The 22,589-nt window shown below is 49.6% G+C and overlaps 1 protein-coding gene and 1 long non-coding RNA gene across 4 annotated transcripts in view; one reads left to right on the forward strand and one right to left on the reverse strand.

Annotated features, from left to right (window-relative positions):
• The window catches only part of LOC137528314 (uncharacterized), a 65,516-nt gene extending 63,109 nt beyond the window's left edge, over positions 1–2,407 (reverse strand). The window contains exon 1 of one of the 2 annotated variants that reach the window (XR_011023362.1): positions 2,297–2,407. This is a non-coding gene — a long non-coding RNA (uncharacterized lncRNA). Of the gene's footprint in view, positions 1–517; positions 859–2,296 lie in introns of those variants that run through there. The other variant, XR_011023363.1, reaches the window with a different exon arrangement.
• Positions 2,408–2,558: 151 nt separating this feature from the next.
• The window catches only part of LOC137529111 (uncharacterized), a 109,880-nt gene continuing 89,849 nt past the window's right edge, over positions 2,559–22,589 (forward strand). Inside the window, exons 1-2 of one of the 2 annotated variants that reach the window (XM_068251089.1) lie at positions 2,559–3,007; positions 17,212–17,346. The gene's annotated coding sequence lies outside the window, so the exon portion shown is untranslated. The remainder of the gene's footprint in view (positions 3,008–17,211; positions 17,347–22,589) is intronic. The other variant, XM_068251090.1, reaches the window with a different exon arrangement.

Raw genomic sequence — 22,589 nt, forward strand, 5'->3', positions numbered from 1 at the left:
GACACAGGAGAAAACTTACCATATATTTTTTTTACAGAATCACACTATGGGCCTGATTCACAAAGCGGTGCAAACTGTTTAGCACGGGTGTAGCACGTGAAGTGCATTTCGCGGACTTTTGCGCGCGAAATTTGCCACGATTCGCGGCAAATTGCGCGTGCAAAAGTCCGCGAAATGCACTTCACGTGCTAACTGTTTAGCACACCCGTGCTAAACAGTTTGCACCGCTTTGTGAATCAGGCCCCATGTATTGTGTTTTCTTTCTTTTCTGAGGTACAGAAGACATAACATCTGAAGATTAATTGTGGACTTGAAATTGAACCAGACTATATGGCAAAGGCTTTGGACTGTTGAGCCCTGCAATAAGGTTTTTGATCTAATCCTTTCTGCTGGAGTAATTATCTTTGTGGTCTATTTTTCATAATTACATGTGTTACTGGCATGAAGCTTTGTCACTCAATAAACTCATTAGGGACAGTCACACAGCCACAGGTCACAAGTAGAACTGCCTACTTACTAGTAATCAGCTACACATCCAAGAGGAAGCAGGGACCAAGAGAACACACAGGCAAATAGAGCCCGGAAAGCCGACTCCTCCATGGGCACCACGCACTGAAAGCCTGCAGTACCGCTACAGGACATCAGGTGTCATCATGCAGTAGTGACGTGAGGATGACTTGACGTCTGATGCAGGCAGCCTAGGAGGAGTCAAGGAAGGTGATCATGCTGGTAATATTCTTCTTCCATTTGGCTTCACCGAGTGCCACCAGCTCCCTAACGGTTATGTGCTTCTGCCTGTGCCCCCTTCTTCTACTTGCTGATCTGCGCCTAGGGCCACCTTGCCCGCACTGCCCAGGAAACAGCCCTGAATGCAGAAAATGGATGGCAAACAAGCCTAAAGTTAAAGTGCTAGCAATGAAAGCATACACTTCAAACTGCTTATTTAGCACATGGCCTTTCACTGCATTGACTCACATGTAGCTGCATGTTTCACCTGAAGTTGGTGTCTTGGGCTTGGACAGTTCATTAACTTCTACCTCCTGGAATCAGAAGAGGGTTGAAGCAGATAAAATGTGTACATGCTAAGTTTATGTGCCATTTAGAAGGGTTAGTTTTAGGCCTCTTTCACAGTGGGACGTTGCGTTTGATGCGACCTTAAAGAGACGCTGAAGCGAAAAAAAAATATGATATAGTGAATTGGTTGTGTACTATGAATAATTACTAGAAGATTAGCAGCAAAGAAAATATTCTCATACTTTTATTTTCAGGTATATAGTGTTTTTTCTAACATTGCATCATTCTATAATATGTGCAGATTACACAACACTCAGCATTCAAAATGAGTCTTTCAGAGCAGTCTGTGAAGTAATGACCTCTCCTCTAGCAGAGGAAAAGTAAATAGTCCAGGAACAGTTGAGATAATAAAAGTCAGATAACAGCCCTCTCCACGACTAACTTAGTTGGAGAACTTAATGGCTTGTTTACATAGAGATAACAACTGGAGTTTCTCAACTCTTCCTGTACTGGAAACAATTACACTGTTGTATCTGATCTTAATGTTTTATTTCTTAGCTGTGCTATACATACAAATCATAATATCATTTTTTTTTCGCTTCAGTGTCTCTTTAAAGTCGCACAACGTGGCCCTAACGCAGCGCATGTAGGTTATAAAATTAGACGTTATTTTGCACTGCGTTATGTGTCTCTTGGTGCGCCGTTTTGGTTGCATACTGATGGAACGAAAACAGCGCATGCGTTACATTTAAAAGAAAAAACAAACATTACTGAGCATGTGCAACACACATAACACAGCAAATTTATTGATAAACACACAGCATGCAGCACTTTCTAAATATTTCTACACGTTACCAGTGGTGCTCAGCAGAGCTCGAATATTCGAGTAGCTCGAATATTCGAGCTCTTTTTCAGCTATTCGAGCTCGGTATTCGAGCTCCGAATAGCTGGAGCTATTCGAATGGGCTATCCGAGTACACTCGAATAGCCCATTCACTATTCGAGCTATTCGAGCAACTCGGCGCTATTCGAGCTCGGTACCGAGCTCGAATAGCGTCATAGCCCAGATTGATGTCCTTAGAGCCAATCAGAGGGCTCCCAGGCCCTCTGACGGCAGCCAATCACAGAGGGGAACCCTGGCCAGCCCCTACCCTATAAATAGCGGCCGCCATGTTCCGTTTCTCCATGCTTGCCTGAGACTTGTACAGAGAGAGAGTTGCTCCTTTGTGCTTTGGCTTAGCAAGTGCTCTATTGTGATCATTTACCTAGCGTTTTTGCTCACCTACACCTAGGGTTGCCACCCGGCCGGAATCTGGCCGGCCCAGCCGTAAAAACAGCTAAAAAGCCGGGACCGGAATTTAATTATTTCCGGCACGTCATTTGCCGGAAAAAATAGCCCCAGGCTGCAGGCTGATCTCCCTCACACAATTCCCTCCTTTCTTCTCTCGGATTGGCTGGTCACGTACTGCCAGCCAATCACAGGAGTGGCTGTATTTTCCCCACGCTGCTGAGGACTGTGGGAGGGGGAGGAGGAGCCAGGATTGGGTGTGAGTGAGAGAGAGCTGCCTCGGAGCAGCAGCCAGCAGAGCAGCACATGGCCTGAATTGCCAATGGTCTCAGCTTTCCTTGCCTCACACAAGCAGCTACGGTAGATTGTTCAGCTGAGTCACAGTCACTGGGGAGTGTATATGGAGGAGTCACTTGCTGCCTGAGCCACGAGAGACAGAGCAACAGTCAGAGCAGCAGAGGACGACAGAGAGAGGCTGGAAATTTCTGCAGAGCCCAACCCCCAGGCAACTCGTGGAGAGCCAGGACTCCAGGAGAAGAGAGAGAGAAGAGACACAGCCAGCTAAACTGCAAGAGACACTGTCCCAGCCCCCCAGGCAGCAGTCAGAAGTGTGGGGAGGAGAGGCGTCCAGACGACTTGTCACAGCTTATACTGTGTGACAGCAAGGAGAGAGGATCATCCAAATGACCTGACCCTGTCCAGCAGGTAGAGTGAACACACACACAGTCACTTTCTCTCTCTCTCCCCAAACCTCCATCAGCCCCTATCCTCCCTTTCAGACTTTTAAAGGGAAACTAATCCGTTTGAATTAAATTTATATTCACTTACCTGGGGCTTCTCCCAGCCCCCTGCAGCCGTCCTGTCCCACACCAGTCCTCAACGATCCTCTGTTCCCCGCCGCGGGTTATTTTTGTTTTTCCTGACTGAGAATCAGCAGGCCACTGCGCCTGCGCAGCCCTGGCCACGCTTATCCTTCTTCGCGCTCCCCTTAAATTGCGGAGGAGAACGCGAAGATACGCAGGCGTAGTGGCCCACTGACTCCAAGTCGGTAAAAACGAAACTAACCCGCAACGGGATAATAGAGGACCATTGAGGACCGTCTGCAGGGGGCTGGTGGGAGGTGAGAGAGTCTCATTTTAGTTCAAACGGTTTAGGTACTTTTTAAAGTGTACCTGAGATCTCAGAATAGGAAGATTTTATATTCACCCGGGGCTTTCTCCAGCCCCATAAGCACTGATGCGTCCCTCGCTGTCCTTCTGGGTGCCTCTGTTCAGCTGCAATCAGCCCAGGTAACTGGCTCAGTCGCATCAGTCGGGGTCTTCTGCGCATGTGCAGCCCCTCGGTTGTGTGCGCAGAAGAGCCGACTGATGCGACGGAGCCAGATTACCAGGGCTGATTGCGGCCAAACGGAGGCACTTGGGAGGATGTTGAGGGACGATTCGGTGCTCATGGGGCTGAAGGAAGCCCCGGGTGAGTATAAAATCTTTTTATTCCGAGTTTTCAGGTACACTTTAATGTACCAATTAATGATACAATTCTGTGGCTGATCGATCATTTCCACAGTAATCAGTCAGAAACAATTGGTCATGCCCATTAATGGCCAAATTCCTGCTAGCCAATTACCCTGGGATCAATCCGAAAAACAGGTCGATTCTATTAATCTGATCGACTTGGCTACCGGTAATTCGGCTGTTAAAAGGGTACAACCGATAGATTATCATTGGAAATGATTGATCAGCTGTGGAATTATATAATTAATGGGCACTTTTAAAGTGTGCCTGTAGGGAAAAAAAGTGCCCCTTGGGGTATTTACCTCGTAAAGGGAAGCCTCTGGATCCTAATGAGGCTTTCCCTGTCCTCGGCAGGGGCGATCCAGCACTAGGACCCTCCAAGATCTCCTTGTTGACTGCTTGTTGACATCAGTGTTCTCCCCAGGCTCTTTTAGCCGGGTGCTCCACACGGCTAGATTTGGTGACCACCCGGCTGTCATCGGCTCACCTCCTCCTATGCTGTAAGCAGAGTTGCCCTGCATTTTCATCTCAACCCACCCGGCTACTATTTCATGCCACCCGGCTACTATTTCATGCCACCCGGCTGGAAAAAAATTCTGGGGAGAACACTGGACATGTGTGCATGCGCACTAGCAGTTTCCCGCTCGGCTCACGCAGTAGAGCAGACCCGATCAGGCTTGGCTATTTTCACCAGAGCCCAAGTGGGAAGCTGCTACTGCTCCTGCGCACAATGGCAACGTGGATTGTTTTTGTTTTCTTTTGTCCGGGGGTCCCAGCGCAGAATCAGGCTGCCCGAGGAGAATGAAGGAAGCCTTAGGATTCAGAGGCCTTCCCTTCCAGAGGCAAGTACCACCCATGGCCACTTTTTTTTACAGGTGTTCTTTAAACTTTTTAAAGGGATCCTAAAGGCAAGAAAAAAAAAATTAAGTTTCATTTATCTGGGATTTCTACCTAACCCCTGCAGCCATCCTGTGCCTTTGCCGGTCCTCAACTATCCTCCATTCCCCCCCAGGGGTTAGTTTCGTTTTTGCCTGCTCAGGGTCAGCGGGCCATTGCGCCTGCACAGCTCTGTCCACGCGTATCCTTCTTCACATTCCCATCCAGAATGGCGTCCTGCGCAGGATGCTATAGCAGACAGGAATGCAAAGGACATGTTTGGACAGAGCTGTGCAGGCGCAGTGGCCCACCGACTCTGAATTAGTAAACACGAAACTGACCCACGGTGGGAAACCGGAGCATCAGTGAGTGGCTGGGCGGGCACAGGACAGCTGCAGGGGGCTGGTAGAAGCCCCAGGAATCCTTGCCTTTATGATCCCTTTAACATTTGTTTCTATTTCTGTAAATATTCAACTTTCTTGTGCTATGTTTGAAAAAAGGTCGTAACAAACCCCTCCCACTTTTAGGCCACACCTCCAGGCCACACCCTAAAGCCGGTATTTTTTCAGGCAAAAGATGGCAACCCTACCTACACCTGCCATATACACCTATATTGTTGTTAGTTAGATAGACATTGTATTTTAGTTAGTAGCTTGTGTGTTACATTAGAGACAGGCAGCTGCTGCAAGCTTACAGGTTTAGGCCTCAGGGGGGCCTTGCCTCTGTGGGCAGCTGTCCTCTGTTTATTTCTCTCATCTATACCAGTATTTCTGCTGTCCTTTACTAATAGTATTGTAGTTATACTGTACTAGGAGTAGGACACTCACTGACTGTCACTGTTTATAGGCTACTAGCTAGCTCCTGCGTGTGTGCACTCACTCACTGTCTGTGTGTACACACACTCTATTTCCTTCTGATTACTGATAGATTATTGTTAGTTAGTTGTACTTACTTACTACTTACTCTTACTGTACCCGTAGGGACACTCACTGTCACTGTTCATATAGGCTACTAGCTCCTGCGTGTGCGCACTGCACTCACTGTCTGAGTGTACACACACAACACACACTCTATTTCCTTCTGATCGCTGATTGATTATCGTAATTAGTTAGTTCTACTTACTGTTACTACTTACTCTTACTGTACTAGGAGTCTAGGACACTCAGTCACTGTCCATAGGCTACTAGCTCCTGCGTGCGGTCACTCACTGTCTGAGTGTACACACACCACCCACACTCTATTTCCTTCTGATCGCTGATTGATTATTGTAATTAGTTAGTTCTACTTACTGTTACTACTTACTCTTACTGTACTAGGAGTCTAGGACACTCAGTCACTGTCCATAGGCTACTAGCTCCTGCGTGCGGTCACTCACTGTCTGAGTGTACACACACCACCCACACTCTATTTCCTTCTGATCGCTGATTGATTATTGTAATTAGTTAGTTCTACTTACTGTTACTACTTACTCTTACTGTACTAGGAGTCTAGGACACTCAGTCACTGTGTTCATAGGCTACTAGCTCCTGCGTGCGTGCACTCACTGTCTGAGTGTACACACACCCACACTCCATTTCCTTCTGATCGCTGATTGATTATTGTAATTAGTTAGTTCTACTTACTGTTACTACTTACTCTTACTGTACTAGGAGTCTAGGACACTCAGTCACTGTCCATAGGCTACTAGCTCCTGCGTGCGTGCACTCACTGTCTGAGTGTACACACACCCACACTCCATTTCCTTCTGATCGCTGATTGATTATCGTAATTAGTTAGTTGTACTTACTGTTACTACTTACTCTTACTGTACTAGGAGTCTAGGACACTCAGTCACTGTGTTCATAGGCTACTAGCTCCTGCGTGCGTGCACTCACTGTCTGAGTGTACACACACCCACACTCCATTTCCTTCTGATCGCTGATTGATTATTGTAATTAGTTAGTTCTACTTACTGTTACTACTTACTCTTACTGTACTAGGAGTCTAGGACACTCAGTCACTGTGTTCATAGGCTACTAGCTCCTGCGTGCGTGCACTCACTGTCTGAGTGTACACACACCCACACTCCATTTCCTTCTGATCGCTGATTGATTATTGTAATTAGTTAGTTCTACTTACTGTTACTACTTACTCTTACTGTACTAGGAGTCTAGGACACTCAGTCACTGTGTTCATAGGCTACTAGCTCCTGCGTGCGTGCACTCACTGTCTGAGTGTACACACACTAAATTTACTTGTGATTACTACTGATTATTGTAACTGCTAGTTGTACTTCCTGACTGTTACTACTTACTTACTGTACTAGGGGACACTCACTCAGTCACCTCACCAACCAACCCACTCCATTAAAGTACCCCACTTTTCACCCGCCCTTTTACAAAACTTTTGTCTATACGCCCAAAACATTTAAGATGTCTGGAAGTGGCAGCCAGCGCGGTTTGGGCAAGGGGAAGGGCAGCAAGGGAATCAGGAGGAGAGGGAGCAGCATTGTGGCAAGCCGCGGGCGCGCCACCATGCACAGTTCCGCAGCAGCAGCAGCAGCGTCAGTGGCTAACATTCCTCCCATAGCCACTGGCCGTGGACGCCTTGGGCACCGCCCAGCAGGAGCATCTGCAACTCACGCTGCAGAGACACAGCAGCAGCAGCGTGTAGCACCTGCTCCCATTTTCCTCCAGCCGGGTCGGAAACGTCCCATTGAGGAAAAGGATGCAGACACTGTGGTGCAACTCATGACGGAGGATGAGCAGCCCGCCATCAGCTCTGCATCCGAGGCCTCCACCCTCACCACCACCACCACCCCTGTTCGCAGCAGCCGCCCAGCAGGGTCTGGGGAGGAGGCCAGTTCACCGTCACTCGCCGACCTGTCATTCAGCAGTCTTTTGACCCCAGGCATCATGAGTAAATTGTCTGCTGTTGTTGGCGATCTTGAGGAGGAGATGCTGATGGGCACTTTGGGGGATGAGGGATTGGACAGCAAGACTGTGGCGACAGTCAAGCAGCCCATCCATGCATCAGGAGAGGAGTTTGGGGGGTCCTCATCCCAGCAGGACATGTTTCAGGAGGGGGAGGATGATGATGACCCGGTGACAGACAGAGACTGGGTGCCACCACCTCCAGGGGATGTCGTCCTCAGCAGCTCTGAGGAGGAGGAGGAGGATGCGCTTGTGGGCCTTGCAAGGAGGCGCATCATTGCAAGCATTGGCAGCATCCCACAGCCTGCTGGTGTCTCAGGCTCAGCAGCAGCAGCAGCAGCATCAGCCAGTACCACCCCCAGCCGCACCCAAGCCCCCCCCCCCAACCACCACAGGGAGACAGGCAGCAGCGCTTCCATGCCGTAGGGGGAAGTTTCTGTCACCAATCTGGCGGTTTTTCACCATGCCCACTGTGTACAGCAAGTACGCCACTTGCAACCACTGTCAGCGGAAGTTGAGCAGAGGTGCAGACCCCTTAAAGTTCAGCACCAGCTCGCTCATCAACCACCTTGCGGCTAAACATTTCCACCAGCATGAGGAGTTCCAGAGGCTGAAGGCATCTGCTGCTGGCAGTGGCACCACACCCATCACTGCACAGCCTTCAGCAGCAGCAGCAGCAACAGCAGCCACCCGCCCTCCTGCTCCTCCAGCAGCACCAGCAGGAGTGCGGAAACGCACTGCTCCTCCCCCCTCTGCAACTCCTGCCGCCGACACTGAGGCCTGTTCTGGCAGCCAGTCCTCAGTGGCCTCCTCTGCTGTGTCTGCTGATTCCCGTGTCAGCAAAAGGCCACGCCAGAGCCTTTTGAGCGAGTCCTTCCAGGGGGTGGTTAGGGCTCTGCCTCCCAGCAGCCGTCGCGTGCGGCAGCTGAACGGCTTGCTGGCACGGGCCATGTGCTCCCAACTCCTGCCGTACACGCTCGTGCAGGAGGGGAGCGACATTCGTGCGCTGCTTGCTTGCGCAGCCCCAGACTGGCAGCTCCCCAGCAGACACTTCTTTGCCCGCAAGGCCATTCCTGCACTGCACCGCTTTGTGATGGCCAATGTGGAGCGAGGGCTGGAGCACGCGGTTGGTGAAAGGGTCTACGTCACCATGGACTCCTGGAGCAGCCGCTTCGGGACAGGCCGCTACCTGTCCTTCACTGTCCACTGGGTCAGCTTGGTGGAAGGGGGTGAGGATGGGAGAGCAGCAGCGGGCACAGCAGCAGCAGCAACACAGTGGGTGGTGCCACCCCGCAGGCTCAGGGGAACTGCAGCAGGTTCCTCCGATCCTCTGCCATCCTCCGGCACACCTGGCCAAACCCCCCGCCTCAGCAGCAGCGTGAAGGCCCGCCACTGCCAAGCGCTGCTGCACTTGGTCAGCCTTGGGAAGACCAAGCTGACGGCAACCCATGTGTTGGCCAAACTCCAGGAGCAGGAGAGGATTTGGCTGACCCCCAGAGGCCTCAGAGTCGGAGAGGTGGTGGCCGACAATGGGGCCAATCTGGTTGCCGCAATAGACAGGGGAAACCTGACCCACATCCCCTGTCTTGCCCACGTGCTGAACCTGGTGGTGCAGAAGTTCCTGCGCACCTACCAGGGGATGGGCGAACTGCTGGAAACGGCAAGGAATGTTGTGCGTCACTTCCGGCGCTCGGCTGCAGCCTGTGCGAGCCTGGAAGACGTGCAAAAGGAGCTGGATCTGCCACGCCATCGGCTGATCCTTGACGTTCCGACTCGCTGGAACTCCACCCTGGCGATGTTGGAGCGTCTGGTTGAACAGAGGCGCGCTGTCAAACAGTACCTTGCCCTGGCCACTGTTTCCGCAGCTCAGAGAAGGGACAAGACCAGCAACATCCCGTCCATCGTCCCCGATGATGACTGGAGGCACATGCAGCAGGTGTGCTTAGTGCTGGCTCCCTTCCTGCAGGCCACAAACATGGTGAGCAGGGACCATGCTATGGTCTGCGAGTGGGTGCCCCTGGTTTCTCTGCTGAACAGGGCCCTCGATGCTTTGCTGGAACAGGGAGCGGCAGCCTTGGACCAGCAGGAGCGGCAACCAGCTGCGCAGTCCACCTCTGAGGGGGAGGAGGAGGAGGACTTGGTGGAGGTCCCTGACCTGGCTGCTGATGAGGGGGATCAGCACAGCGCAGCTGAGTTGGTGCGGGGGTGGAGAGAGGATGAGGCGGCAGAGGAGGAGGATGAGGACAGCACTGACGTCGATGTGCCAGCAGACGTGGCCCGCCTCTTCCCAATGGCAGCGCACATGCTGACGTGCCTGCGCAGGGACCCCAGGGTGATCCAGATGAAGCAGAGGGAGGACATCTGGATCAGCATGATGTTGGACCCACGCCTCAAGGGGAAGTTGAGCCAGTTCCTGCCGCCTGCAGGAGGAGACCCAGCGCAACAAATAAGGAGCTTGCAGCAGGCCCTTGTTGAGCGCTTGGAGGAAGCCTTCCCCCAGCCTTCCACCCCCACTGTCCAGCAGCCAGCACAGAGGCAGCAGCAGGTGCCTGCATCCAGCAGCAGCAAGCGCCCCACAGACCTGCTGTCTCTCAGCCACGAGCTCTACAGGACTGTAGAGGCTCCGGCAGCAGTGACTAGAGAGGAGATGCATGCAGCAGCATCCTCCTCCGGTCACAGCCAGCGCCTGACCCGCATGGTGGCTGACTACATGGGGTCGTACAGCGGGCTTGACAGCGATGCCCCTGTTGATCCCATGGAGTATTGGGTCAAGCGCATGGAGATCTGGAGCGAGCTGGCGCAGTACGCCCTGGAAGTGCTGTCCTGCCCCCCTTCCAGCGTGCTGTCCGAGCGCTGCTTCAGTGCAGCTGGTGGCGTGGTCACCGAGAAACGCTCACGTCTGTCTCACAAGTCTGTGGACAGACTGACGTTTCTCAAGATGAACCAGGCGTGGGTGGAAGGCGAGTTCCTGGCCCCTGTTGTCGGCGAGAGGGGGACATGAACTGGCTGCCGGAACCATCGTTAATGTGCCTTACCACCCTTTACCACCTCCTGGCTCCTGCTCACTAAGCCAGCCTGGTTCACTTTGACTATTACGTCGCCTGCAGCCACACATTTTACACCTACAGTGGGCTGCTGTGTACTGCCCTTCTGCTGTCTGTCTGTGTTTCCCACTGCCAGGGTACACAGAATTACCTTCTTCTGCTGCCACTCTGCCACCAGCTATTACGTCAAACAATAGCTATATTGGTTGCAAAACCAAAAACCAAAAAACCATAAAAAAAAAAAAAAAGGTTTAATTTTTCTGAGGTGCCCGGGTTGAAAACTGTGTTGTCCCAGTTGTGTATTGGACACAATGTGGGCTGCACGACCGCTGTCTGGGACCTCCTGTTGTGTTTATTTACAGCCCTGGTATCACCGCTAGGTACCAGGGCTATTATGTCACGCTGCCTACCTGCTGCCACACTCACACTGCTCCTCCATACCTCCTCCTGCTGCTGCTGCTGCTGTCTGTCTGTGTTTCCCACTGCCAGGGTACACAGATGATTTACCTTCTGCTGCCACTCTGCCACCAGCTATTACGTCAAACAATAGCTGCTCGCCTACTCCTCCATTCCTCCTCCTGCTGCTGCTGTCTGTCTGTGTTTCCCACTGCCAGGGTACACAGAATTACCTTCTGCTGCCACTCTGCCACCAGCTATTACGTCAAACAATAGCTATATTGGTTGCAAAACCAAAAACCAAAAAACCATAAAAAAAAAAAAAAGGTTTAATTTTTCTGAGGTGCCCGGGTTGAAAACTGTGTTGTCCCAGTTGTGTATTGGACACAATGTGGGCTGCACGACCGCTGTCTGGGACCTCCTGTTGTGTTTATTTACAGCCCTGGTATCACCGCTAGGTACCAGGGCTATTATGTCACGCTGCCTACCTGCTGCCACACTCACACTGCTCCTCCATACCTCCTCCTGCTGCTGCTGCTGCTGTCTGTCTGTGTTTCCCACTGCCAGGGTACACAGATGATTTACCTTCTGCTGCCACTCTGCCACCAGCTATTACGTCAAACAATAGCTGCTCGCCTACTCCTCCATTCCTCCTCCTGCTGCTGCTGTCTGTCTGTGTTTCCCACTGCCAGGGTACACAGAATTACCTTCTTCTGCTGCCACTCTGCCACCAGCTATTACGTCAAACAATAGCTATATTGGTTGCAAAACCAAAAACCAAAAAACCATAAAAAAAAAAAAAAAGGTTTAATTTTTCTGAGGTGCCCGGGTTGAAAACTGTGTTGTCCCAGTTGTGTATTGGACACAATGTGGGCTGCACGACCGCTGTCTGGGACCTCCTGTTGTGTTTATTTACAGCCCTGGTATCACCGCTAGGTACCAGGGCTATTATGTCACGCTGCCTACCTGCTGCCACACTCACACTGCTCCTCCATACCTCCTCCTGCTGCTGCTGCTGCTGTCTGTCTGTGTTTCCCACTGCCAGGGTACACAGATGATTTACCTTCTGCTGCCACTCTGCCACCAGCTATTACGTCAAACAATAGCTGCTCGCCTACTCCTCCATTCCTCCTCCTGCTGCTGCTGTCTGTCTGTGTTTCCCACTGCCAGGGTACACAGAATTACCTTCTGCTGCCACTCTGCCACCAGCTATTACGTCAAACAATAGCTATATTGGTTGCAAAACCAAAAACCAAAAAACCATAAAAAAAAAAAAAAGGTTTAATTTTTCTGAGGTGCCCGGGTTGAAAACTGTGTTGTCCCAGTTGTGTATTGGACACAATGTGGGCTGCACGACCGCTGTCTGGGACCTCCTGTTGTGTTTATTTACAGCCCTGGTATCACCGCTAGGTACCAGGGCTATTATGTCACGCTGCCTACCTGCTGCCACACTCACACTGCTCCTCCATACCTCCTCCTGCTGCTGCTGCTGCTGTCTGTCTGTGTTTCCCACTGCCAGGGTACACAGATGATTTACCTTCTGCTGCCACTCTGCCACCAGCTATTACGTCAAACAATAGCTGCTCGCCTACTCCTCCATTCCTCCTCCTGCTGCTGCTGTCTGTCTGTGTTTCCCACTGCCAGGGTACACAGAATTACCTTCTTCTGCTGCCACTCTGCCACCAGCTATTACGTCAAACAATAGCTATATTGGTTGCAAAACCAAAAACCAAAAAACCATAAAAAAAAAAAAAAAGGTTTAATTTTTCTGAGGTGCCCGGGTTGAAAACTGTGTTGTCCCAGTTGTGTATTGGACACAATGTGGGCTGCACGACCGCTGTCTGGGACCTCCTGTTGTGTTTATTTACAGCCCTGGTATCACCGCTAGGTACCAGGGCTATTATGTCACGCTGCCTACCTGCTGCCACACTCACACTGCTCCTCCATACCTCCTCCTGCTGCTGCTGCTGCTGTCTGTCTGTGTTTCCCACTGCCAGGGTACACAGATGATTTACCTTCTGCTGCCACTCTGCCACCAGCTATTACGTCAAACAATAGCTGCTCGCCTAATCCTCCATTCCTCCTCCTGCTGCTGCTGTCTGTCTGTGTTTCCCACTGCCAGGGTACACAGATGATTTACCTTCTGCTGCCACTCTGCCACCAGCTATTACGTCAAACAATAGCTGCTCGCCTACTCCTCCATTCCTCCTCCTGCTGCTGCTGTCTGTCTGTGTTTCCCACTGCCAGGGTACACAGAATTACCTTCTGCTGCCACTCTGCCACCAGCTATTACGTCAAACAATAGCTATATTGGTTGCAAAACCAAAACCAAACAAACCATTAAAAAAAAAAAAAGGTTTAATTTTTCTGAGGTGCCCGGGTTGAAAACTGTGTTGTCCCAGTTGTGTATTGGACACAATGTGGGCTGCACGACCGCTGTCTGGGACCTCCTGTTGTGTTTATTTACAGCCCTGGTATCACCGCTAGGTACCAGGGCTATTATGTCACGGCGAGCTGCCTGCCTCATTGACTGCCTGCTGCCACACACTCATCCTCCTCCTCCTGCTGCTGAATTTACCTCCTGCTGTCTTTGTGTTTCCACTGCCAGGGAGCACATACAATGGCGCTTCCAACATGCGTGCGCCCACCAGCTATTTGTTACGCTCAAAAATAGCTGCATTTCTTTAAAAAAAAAATTGAAAAGAGAAATACGTGAAGAAGAAGACGATATTGAAAAGGAAGGAGAAGAAGAAGAAGAAGAAGAAGACGATATTGAAAAGGAAGGAGAAGAAGAAGAAGAAGAAGACGATATTGAAAAGGAAGGAGAAGAAGAAGAAGAAGAAGACGATATTGAAAAGGAAGGAGAAGAAGAAGAAGAAGAAGACGATATTGAAAAGGAAGGAGAAGAAGAAGAAGAAGAAGAAGAAGAAGAAGAAGAAGAAGAAGACGATATTGAAAAGGAAGGAGAAGGAGAAGAAGAAGAAGGAGAAGGAGAAGAAGAAGAAGAAGAAGGAGAAGGAGAAGGAGAAGGAGAAGGAGAAGGAGAAGGAGAAGGAGAAGGAGAAGGAGAAGGAGAAGGAGGAGAAGAAGAAGAAGAAGAAGAAGAAGAAGAAGAAGAAACACTACTGAACAAAATTAAGGACACAACTTCTCTTTCCACATTTTTTTTAAAGGAACATCCCCACATAATCACTTGCTGTTGTTACTTGGAAAAAAAGAGGTTTCTTGCATCATTCACCCTCAAAACAAGTGTTGGAAGCTATTTAAGGCCAATTCGAATAGTCAGCTCGAATAGTTAGCTCGAATACCGACTCGAATAGTGAGCTCGAAGTCCGAGGTCGAATCGAATAGTAAAAATTATTCGACTCGAATATTCGACTGACCTCGAATAATTTACTATTCGAATTCGACCAAACTCGAATTTTAAAAAGGGGTATTTGAGCATCACTACACGTTACACACAATGCAGCGTGTGCACTGTGAATGTCGTACAGACATTGTAATGCTGTGCGTTACTCTGCGTTATAATTTTGAATAACGTGCGACTTTAACGTCCCACTCAGGGGCGTAACTAAAAGCCCCGGTGCCCCCCTGCAGAAATTGTGATCGGGCCCCCCTCCCCTGAAGCTGGAGGGGAGCACAGAGGGGAAAGCCCGAGGTGAGGGAGGGGGGGGACCTTCCCCCCCTCCCCGCCGACTGTGGCCATAGTATTCCCCTCATGGTGCGACCCCTCCAGCCCCCCAAAAACAGCCAAAAGCGGGCCCTGGCGGGGGGGGGGGGGGACGCATGGGCTGCATCCCCTATTATTACGCCCATGGTCCCACTGTGAAAGAGGCCTTAGAAGACAAGGCTAGGCATAAGGAAGGGAATAAGGGCCTGGGAACACTTGTATTGCTGCTGAGCTAGATGGTGTACTGGTTAAGGGCTCTGCCTTTGACATGCGAGACCAGGGTTTGAATCCTGGCTACGGTCAGTACCTATTCAGTAAGGAATTCAAGGCAACACTCCCTAACACTGCAGGGTGGCCTCTTGAGCAGGGGCGTAGCAATAGGGGGTGCAGCTGTAGCAACCGCATCGGGGCCCTTGGGCCAGAGGGGCCCCGAAGGGCCCTCCCTCAACTACAGAATTAGCTCTGTATTGGTCCTGTGCTCATAATAATCACTTCTATAGATACTTTGAATAGTGGTAATTATTAACAAACTGCTCCCCATCCCCTTCTTACACCTCTGACACTGTAGTTGCCATTGACAGGTTTTGGTGCGCCATATCAATTGTTATGTATAGAGTGCTTGGGGGCCCCAATGTAAAACTTGCATCGGGGCCCACAGCTCCTTAGCTACGCCACTGCTCTTGAGCGTCCCAATGGCTGCAGCTCTTGAGTGCTTTAAGTCCGACAGGTGAAAAGCGCTATACAAATGTTCGGATCTTCTTCTGAGTTGATTTCAGCAACATCTCTCAGTGTATAATATGCAAGGACATCAGACAGTGCATAGAGAGCACAGTCTGATAGGCACACTTACTGTATGTGCTGAGCAGCAGTGCTTTCTAACAGATCATTACTGCATGCTTTTCTCTGCTCAACACCACACGGTTCCATTCAGTGTTGTTAAATGGGGTCAGTAATGCAATGGAGGTGCAACCTACATTGTATTACAAGCAATATGTATATGGAAACCCTTAAAGGATACTCAAGTTGAAACAACTGAGCATTATTTTACTTACCTGGGACTTTTGTCCAGCGGGTGGCACTCCTTGATCACTCTCCAATAGCCGGGGATGTTCTGGGCATGCGTGGTTACTAGTTTTAATGCACTGCTCATGCGGGGAACGCTCCAAGACACAGGAGCACAATCAAGGAGTAGCATTGCTGGGCCAGCCATTGGGACATTAGGATTAGGTATCAGGAAGGTAAAGTACAGGTAGAGATGAGGTTTGGTTATTAGGAAGAGATTCTTGTTGAGGGGGGGACGACGACATTAGAATTAGGTGCAGAGACATAACTACTGGGAAAGAAACTCTAATGGTGCCCATACATTGTACAATTTTTTCATTTTTTTTTTTTCGATTAGCTAAATCCGTTCGATTATACGATTAGATAAAAAAAAAAATCGCATAGTTGTTTTCGAGGTACAATACACGAACGTTCGATTAGGCTGAAAATCCGTGGAAAATGATCGAATATGGCGAAAAATCAAATTGAGAAAAAAGAGCAAGATAAAAAAGGTGTGTTTTACCTCACAGTGTTGTTATTTTTTTTTTTCCATGCTGAGGGAATTTTTACCACAGAGCGATTACAAACGGCTCTATTAACTAACAGGGAGTAGGCCAAAATTGCATTTGCAATGTACCTGTGGACTCTCCTTGATGAGGACAAACTTTCTTTACTTTAGTAAAAAAAACTAAATAATTATAATAAAATAATAATATTCATACACATATTTCAATATTTAATCGTTAATCTTGTTATGAAGATAATGCAAATAAAGATTACAGTCCTTGAAACAATTAGGATCTTTTCATACAATTTAACATACATGACAACAAAATTACAAATTACAACACACAATCATAAAAAATGTTTCCACCATTTCTGATCAGATTTTTCTCGAAAAAACGGGTTAATCATTTAAATTTCTTGATCGAAAAAAAAAAAGATTATTTTCAACTTTCATTCGATTCAATCGTTTAGATCGAATAAACGAGAAAATCAAACATTTTTATTGTATTGTGTATGGGCACCATTAGGCCTCTTTTCCATGGGCAGTTGAACTGTGTGCTCAGCAAGCAGTTGCTAGGCAGCAGTGAGCAGTTACCAGGCAGCATTAAGCAGTTGTGAGAATCTGAGAGGCATTTCACTGCCTATTAACTGCCCGTGGAAAAGAGGCCTTACAGCTGGGGATTTGGGCTACATTTTTTGCTCTCCTTCCAATACAGGCCACTCCTAGTGGACATCCCTCAGTATCTTCCAATGACAACTATACAGAGTGGTGCAAGAAAACAGGAAGATGTTACACTCACCTTACAGGTAATTTTCCTTTCCTGGTGCCAATCCATGGCAGCATATGCATAAGTATGCACTCATGGAGGCACCTGGAAAACAGGCTTGGCTACATTTATTTGTCTTGATGCACAGTTCAGTCACTTTCCTCCTTTCTGCTTCACTTTCCCAGAGGCTGCCTTTTCCTTGCACCAATCTCCTATTGACGTTCCTCTGGCATCACATGAGCACCACTGCAGGAGATGATCACATGAGGAGAAGAGAGCCTACAGGAGAGTGAGAAAGGGGTAAAGAGGCACCCAATAAGGTATAAAAAAAAGTTAAAAACACTAAAAACTAAAAGATTGAGGTGGCTTACCTCATAGACGACAACTCACTTGGAGTAGAAATATTTATTAATAAGCACAGGCAACGTGTTTCGTGGGATCTAGCCCACTTCCTCAGGCAAAATAAAGTGCTGTTGCAGTCTAATAGCTGCATTCGGGGCGCCTCCCAGCCCCGCCTCCCTAAATCTCTTTCTCCCCTCCTGCTTCTTGATTGTGCACTGCGATCAATGGAATTTTCCATCCTCCATTTTAAAAATAGCAATGACTCTGTAACAGCTTTCAGGTATTAAAGAGAAACTCCGACCAAAAATTGAACTTTATCCTGTAACGATCGGTGTCAGCAAACAGAGAGAATCTGATTATTGATGATCTGCAGAATCATCAACAATACAGATGTATACCTGATTATGGATGATCTGCAGAATCACCAATAATATAGGTATGACTAACCTCTGGACACCTAATAAAATGTAAGTGTTTGGTGTAACTGTAGGCTATCTCCCGTGAGGCGGGAGATATAGGCAGCTTAGCCAAGAACCACCTGAGGGGCAGGTGGCCCTGGAAAGTACAGGAACTATCCCCTAGAGAGAGGGAATAGAGAGGGCCTGGCAACCAGGGATATCTGGAGATAGATATAGACTGTACTGCAGCCAGGGGACTCCAGGAGAAGTAGCCACTGGCTGCTAACAGGCCGGACTCCCTGAGGAGCAGGAGTCCTAGTTGCAACTGACACTTGGTGGAATTGTGTCACTGCTAGTACAGATAGACTGAGCACTCAAGGAGTGAGTGACAGCCTGGAAGGTCGGGCAGGCCAGGTCGGCAACACACGAGCAGATAAGGTACAGAGACAGAAGGCTGATTCGGTAACCGGGTACAGGCAGGGTCTGGCAACAGGAAGGCAGATATGCAGGGGTACCGAATCAGAAGGCAATAGAGAGGTCGACATAGCAAATAGTCATAACAGAAATAGAGCAGAGTCCTAGTCTGGGGTGTGAGGTCTGTGGTCTCGACACCCAGGAACTAGTCTAAAGTATAACACAGCAATGACACAGTAATCCTAAACTTGGGTGTGAGGTCCTTGGTCACAACACCCCGGAACTGGTCTAAAGTATAACACAGCAATGACACAGTAATCCTAAGCTTGGGTGTGAGGTCCTTGGTCACAACACCCCGGAACTGGTTTAAAGTATAACACAGCATAATCTGGCTAAGTGTGAATTCCCAGGTCCGCCTGGTTCTAACACACTGTGGGATCTGACTATGGTCTGAGTGCTCACACGTATGTATTCGCAACGGCAGACAACTTGAGACTGACCAGCGAGATCTATATATAGTGAAGCGCTCCTCAGCGCCACCCAGCTCTATACAGCCAATCAAAGCCTGCACTGGGATCAGCTGATCAACCTGATCAGCTGATCCCTCTCCTACTGGCATAAAGGTCCTGCCTCCCAGCGCGCGCGCGCGCGTAGCTCTCCATCTGTGTGCACTAGAAGGCTCAGACAAACCACACGCATGCTGCTATGCAGAAACCGCCGGTCTGAACGCGGAGACAGCCGCCCCGCTGCCAGACCGCGTGGCGGCATCTCCGCAATCCATTACATATCCCAATCAGTAGCTGATACCCCCTTTTACATGAGAAATCTATTCCTTTTCACAAACAGACCATCAGGGGGCGCTATATGACTGATATTGTGGTGAAACCCCTCCCACAAGAAACCCCTCCCACAAGAAAAGTACGTACTTTTTTTGGGCAGTTTCCTGTCTGTGAACCTTGTTGCATTGTGGAAAATAGCTGTTACAGCTGTTTCCAACTGCCAAAAACCATGCAGCAGCTACATCACCTGCCAACACTAAAATGTTCACTTTAGTTCCTCTTTAAAGAAAACCTGTACTGAACTTTAAAAGTCAAAATAAACATACACAAGTCATACTTACCTCCTGTGTAGTCTACTCCTCAATCTATTTGTCCTCTCCTGCGTCCTGTTTGTCCACTGTGATCAATGGAAATCTCCGTCCTCCATTTTGAAAATGGCTATTACTCCATAACAGCTTCCTGGTCAGCACACTGTTAAACTGTAACATCGCCCACTTGAGCCATAGGGAAACATGGACACATCAGTTCTCCTCTCAGCTGTAACTGACAGCAGCTGATATATAACTGACAGCAACTGATATATTTCAGTCCTGACAAAATGTTGTCAGAACTGGAAGGGATCACTGTAAGAAGAAAATGGTGAGCTTCTGAGAGGAACTGATGGCAAGGTAACTATGTAATGTTCATTTGAAGTTACCTCATGTGTTTATTTTAAATAATTTTACTCAGTACAGGTTCTCTTTAAGCCACAGGGAAACATGGACATTATGCTACACATCAATTGACTTTTCAGCTATAAATGACATTAACTGATACAGGGGCGTAACTAGGCCCCACCGGGCCCCCCTGCAGATTTTCTGAGCGGGCCCCCCCCCCCCCCCCGGGGCCCGCTCGCGGCCGTTTTGTGGGTGCTGGAGGGGTGGCAGCATGAGGGGAAAGCCTTGCCCACAGTCGGCGGGGAGAGGGGTAGTTCCCCCCTCTCCCTCACCTCGGGGCTCTCCCCTCTGCGCTCCCCTCCAGCTCGTAAGTGTCTGTGGGGCTGTGGTGGGCAGCGAGCGGCGGGCAGATACATACCTGCTTCCGTGCGTTCCATCGGAGACTTCTCCCTCTAGCGGCTGACGTCACTTCCGGAAGTGACGTCAGCCGCTAGAGGGAGAAGTCTCCGATGGAACGCACGGAAGCAGGTATGTATCTGCCCGCCGCTCGCTGCCCACCACAGCCCCACAGACACTTACGAGCTGGAGGGGAGCGCAGAGGGGAGAGCCCCGAGGTGAGGGAGAGGGGGGAACTACCCCTCTCCCCGCCGACTGTGGGCAAGGCTTTCCCCTCATGCTGCCACCCCTCCAGCACCCACAAAACGGCCCCGAGCGGGCCCCAGGGGGGGGGCCGGGCCCCCCCGCGGGCGCAGGGGCTGCAGGGCCTATTCCTACGCCCCTGAACTGATACATATCTTACAGGAACTGATATATAACTGATAGCAACCGATATATTTCAGTTCTGACTAAATCTTGTCAGAACTGGAAAGGATCAGTGTTAAGGTGGCCACTAAAGGTAGCCATACACTGGTCGATTTGCCATCAGATTCGACCAACAGATAGATCCCTCTCTGATCGAATCTGATCAGAGAGGGATCGTATGGCTACCTTTACAGCAAACAGATTGTGAACCGATTTCAGCCTGAAACCGTTCACAATCTGTTGTGGTGGTGCTGCCGCCGCTCCCCCCGCCCGCCCGCCCGCCCGCATACATTACCTGCTCCGCCCGCATACATTACCTGCTCGCCGGTGCGACTCCAGTCCCCAGGTCTCCGCTGCTCTGTCTCCGCTCTGGTCTCCAGGTCCAGCATGCTTTACTTCTTCCTGCCCGGCAGGAAGTTTAAACAGTAGAGCGCCCTCTACTGTTTAAACTTCCTGCCGGGCAGGAGGAACTGAAGCATGCCGGAGACCAGCGCGGACACGGAGCAGCGGTGACCAGGGGTAGTCGTGCCGGCGGAGCAGGTAGTGTATGCGGCTCTATTGCGTCGGTCGTCGGATACTCGAACGCCGCTAGCGACGCGCTCCCTACCCGCGGGCGATCGACGTTAATTTTCCGCACGGAGCGATCGACTGGATCGGACGAAATGGATCGAAATTCGGCGTGTAGCGCGAACGATTGGCAGCAGATTCGATCCCAGTGATCGAATCTGCTGTCGAAACGGCGGCAAATCGGGCCAGTGTATGGCCAGCTTTACAGTCCAATTTCTAGCAAAAAATCCTTGCAGTGATCAAATAATTCTAATCAGAAGCGAAATTGTTCACTACACCATCAATGAACCAATCTTTGCTTCCTATCTATCACAACCAACGTAAAAACCCAAATTTTAGTTCGACAAAAATCCAGTCAGACAACTGTTTTTATAATTGTTCGTAATCGATTGTGCCCATCAACTGAGATTATTTACAACCAATCCGATCAGAATTTCTGATCACTCAAATGATTTTTCGCTAGCAATTGGATCGTTAGTGGCCACCTTTAGAAGAAAATGGTGAGCTTCTGAGAGGAACTGACGGCGGGGTAAGTATGCAACCAGAGAAGGGACAAGGTCCTCCAGCACCCAAGCTCGGACACCTGTGCCCCCCTCCCCCCCATCCCAGCCATCACACACTGGTTGCTATTAGAGTAAGAGCTGCCCCAGGGCCCCCAACACCTTAACCACTTGTACAGTGGTAGAGAGGAAAAAGCACAGAGAAGTCCGGGAGCCCAATCTGGTGCAATATCGTTATTAAATTGGTGTAAGTTAAAAACACTTGAAAATATACTCACAAAATTAGGTTGCGGTAGAGGCAACCACTCGTGATCGCAGGTGGGAAGAATACCGTCCCCACTCGGCCTTTAACTTTCCGGACAGTTGCTGCTCCGAAAAAAGATTTATATCAGTCGGGTGGGCCCTCGACTGAAATCTCCCTTAGATATAAGGGGCTACAGCAGATTCATTACGGGTAGGAGGCGCCCGGTCCGGGTAAGTTCTTTCAAAATGTAGTACTATATATTGATATATATCTTTTATGATTCTATAGTTATAGTTATAGTTCAAATAAAAAGCGTAATTAGCTTGTCCTACCTTGGTGGTGTGTGGTGGGACATAAACGAGTGGAAGCTCAATTTAAATAGATCGATTTTTATTGTGCATTTGACAACGCGTTTCGCGGCCCGCAGCCGCTTCCTCAGGTCTATAAAATAAGTGCCTGTAGTATCTGGTATCTTAGTATCCGGGCGCCAAAAAGCTAATTACGCTTTTTTATTTGAACTATAACTATAACTATAGAATCATAAAAGATATATATCAATATATAGTACTACATTTTGAAAGAACTTACCCGGACCAGGCGCCTCCTACCCGTAATGAACCTTAACCACTTGATGACCCAGCCTTTACCCCCCCTTAACGACCAGCGCTGATTTCGCTGATCTGTGCTGGGTGGGCTCTACAGCCCCCAGCACAGATCAAACACCAGGCAGAGCGACCAGATCGCCCCCCTTTTTTCCCCACTAGGGGGATGATGTGCTGGGGGGGTCTGATCGCTCCTGCCTGCGTGTAGCTGGCGGGGGGGGGGGCACCTCAAAGCCCCCTCCACCGCAGGATTCCCCCTC

This window comes from Hyperolius riggenbachi, chromosome 8 (genome assembly GCF_040937935.1).
Source record: "Hyperolius riggenbachi isolate aHypRig1 chromosome 8, aHypRig1.pri, whole genome shotgun sequence".
NCBI lineage: Eukaryota > Metazoa > Chordata > Amphibia > Anura > Hyperoliidae > Hyperolius > Hyperolius riggenbachi.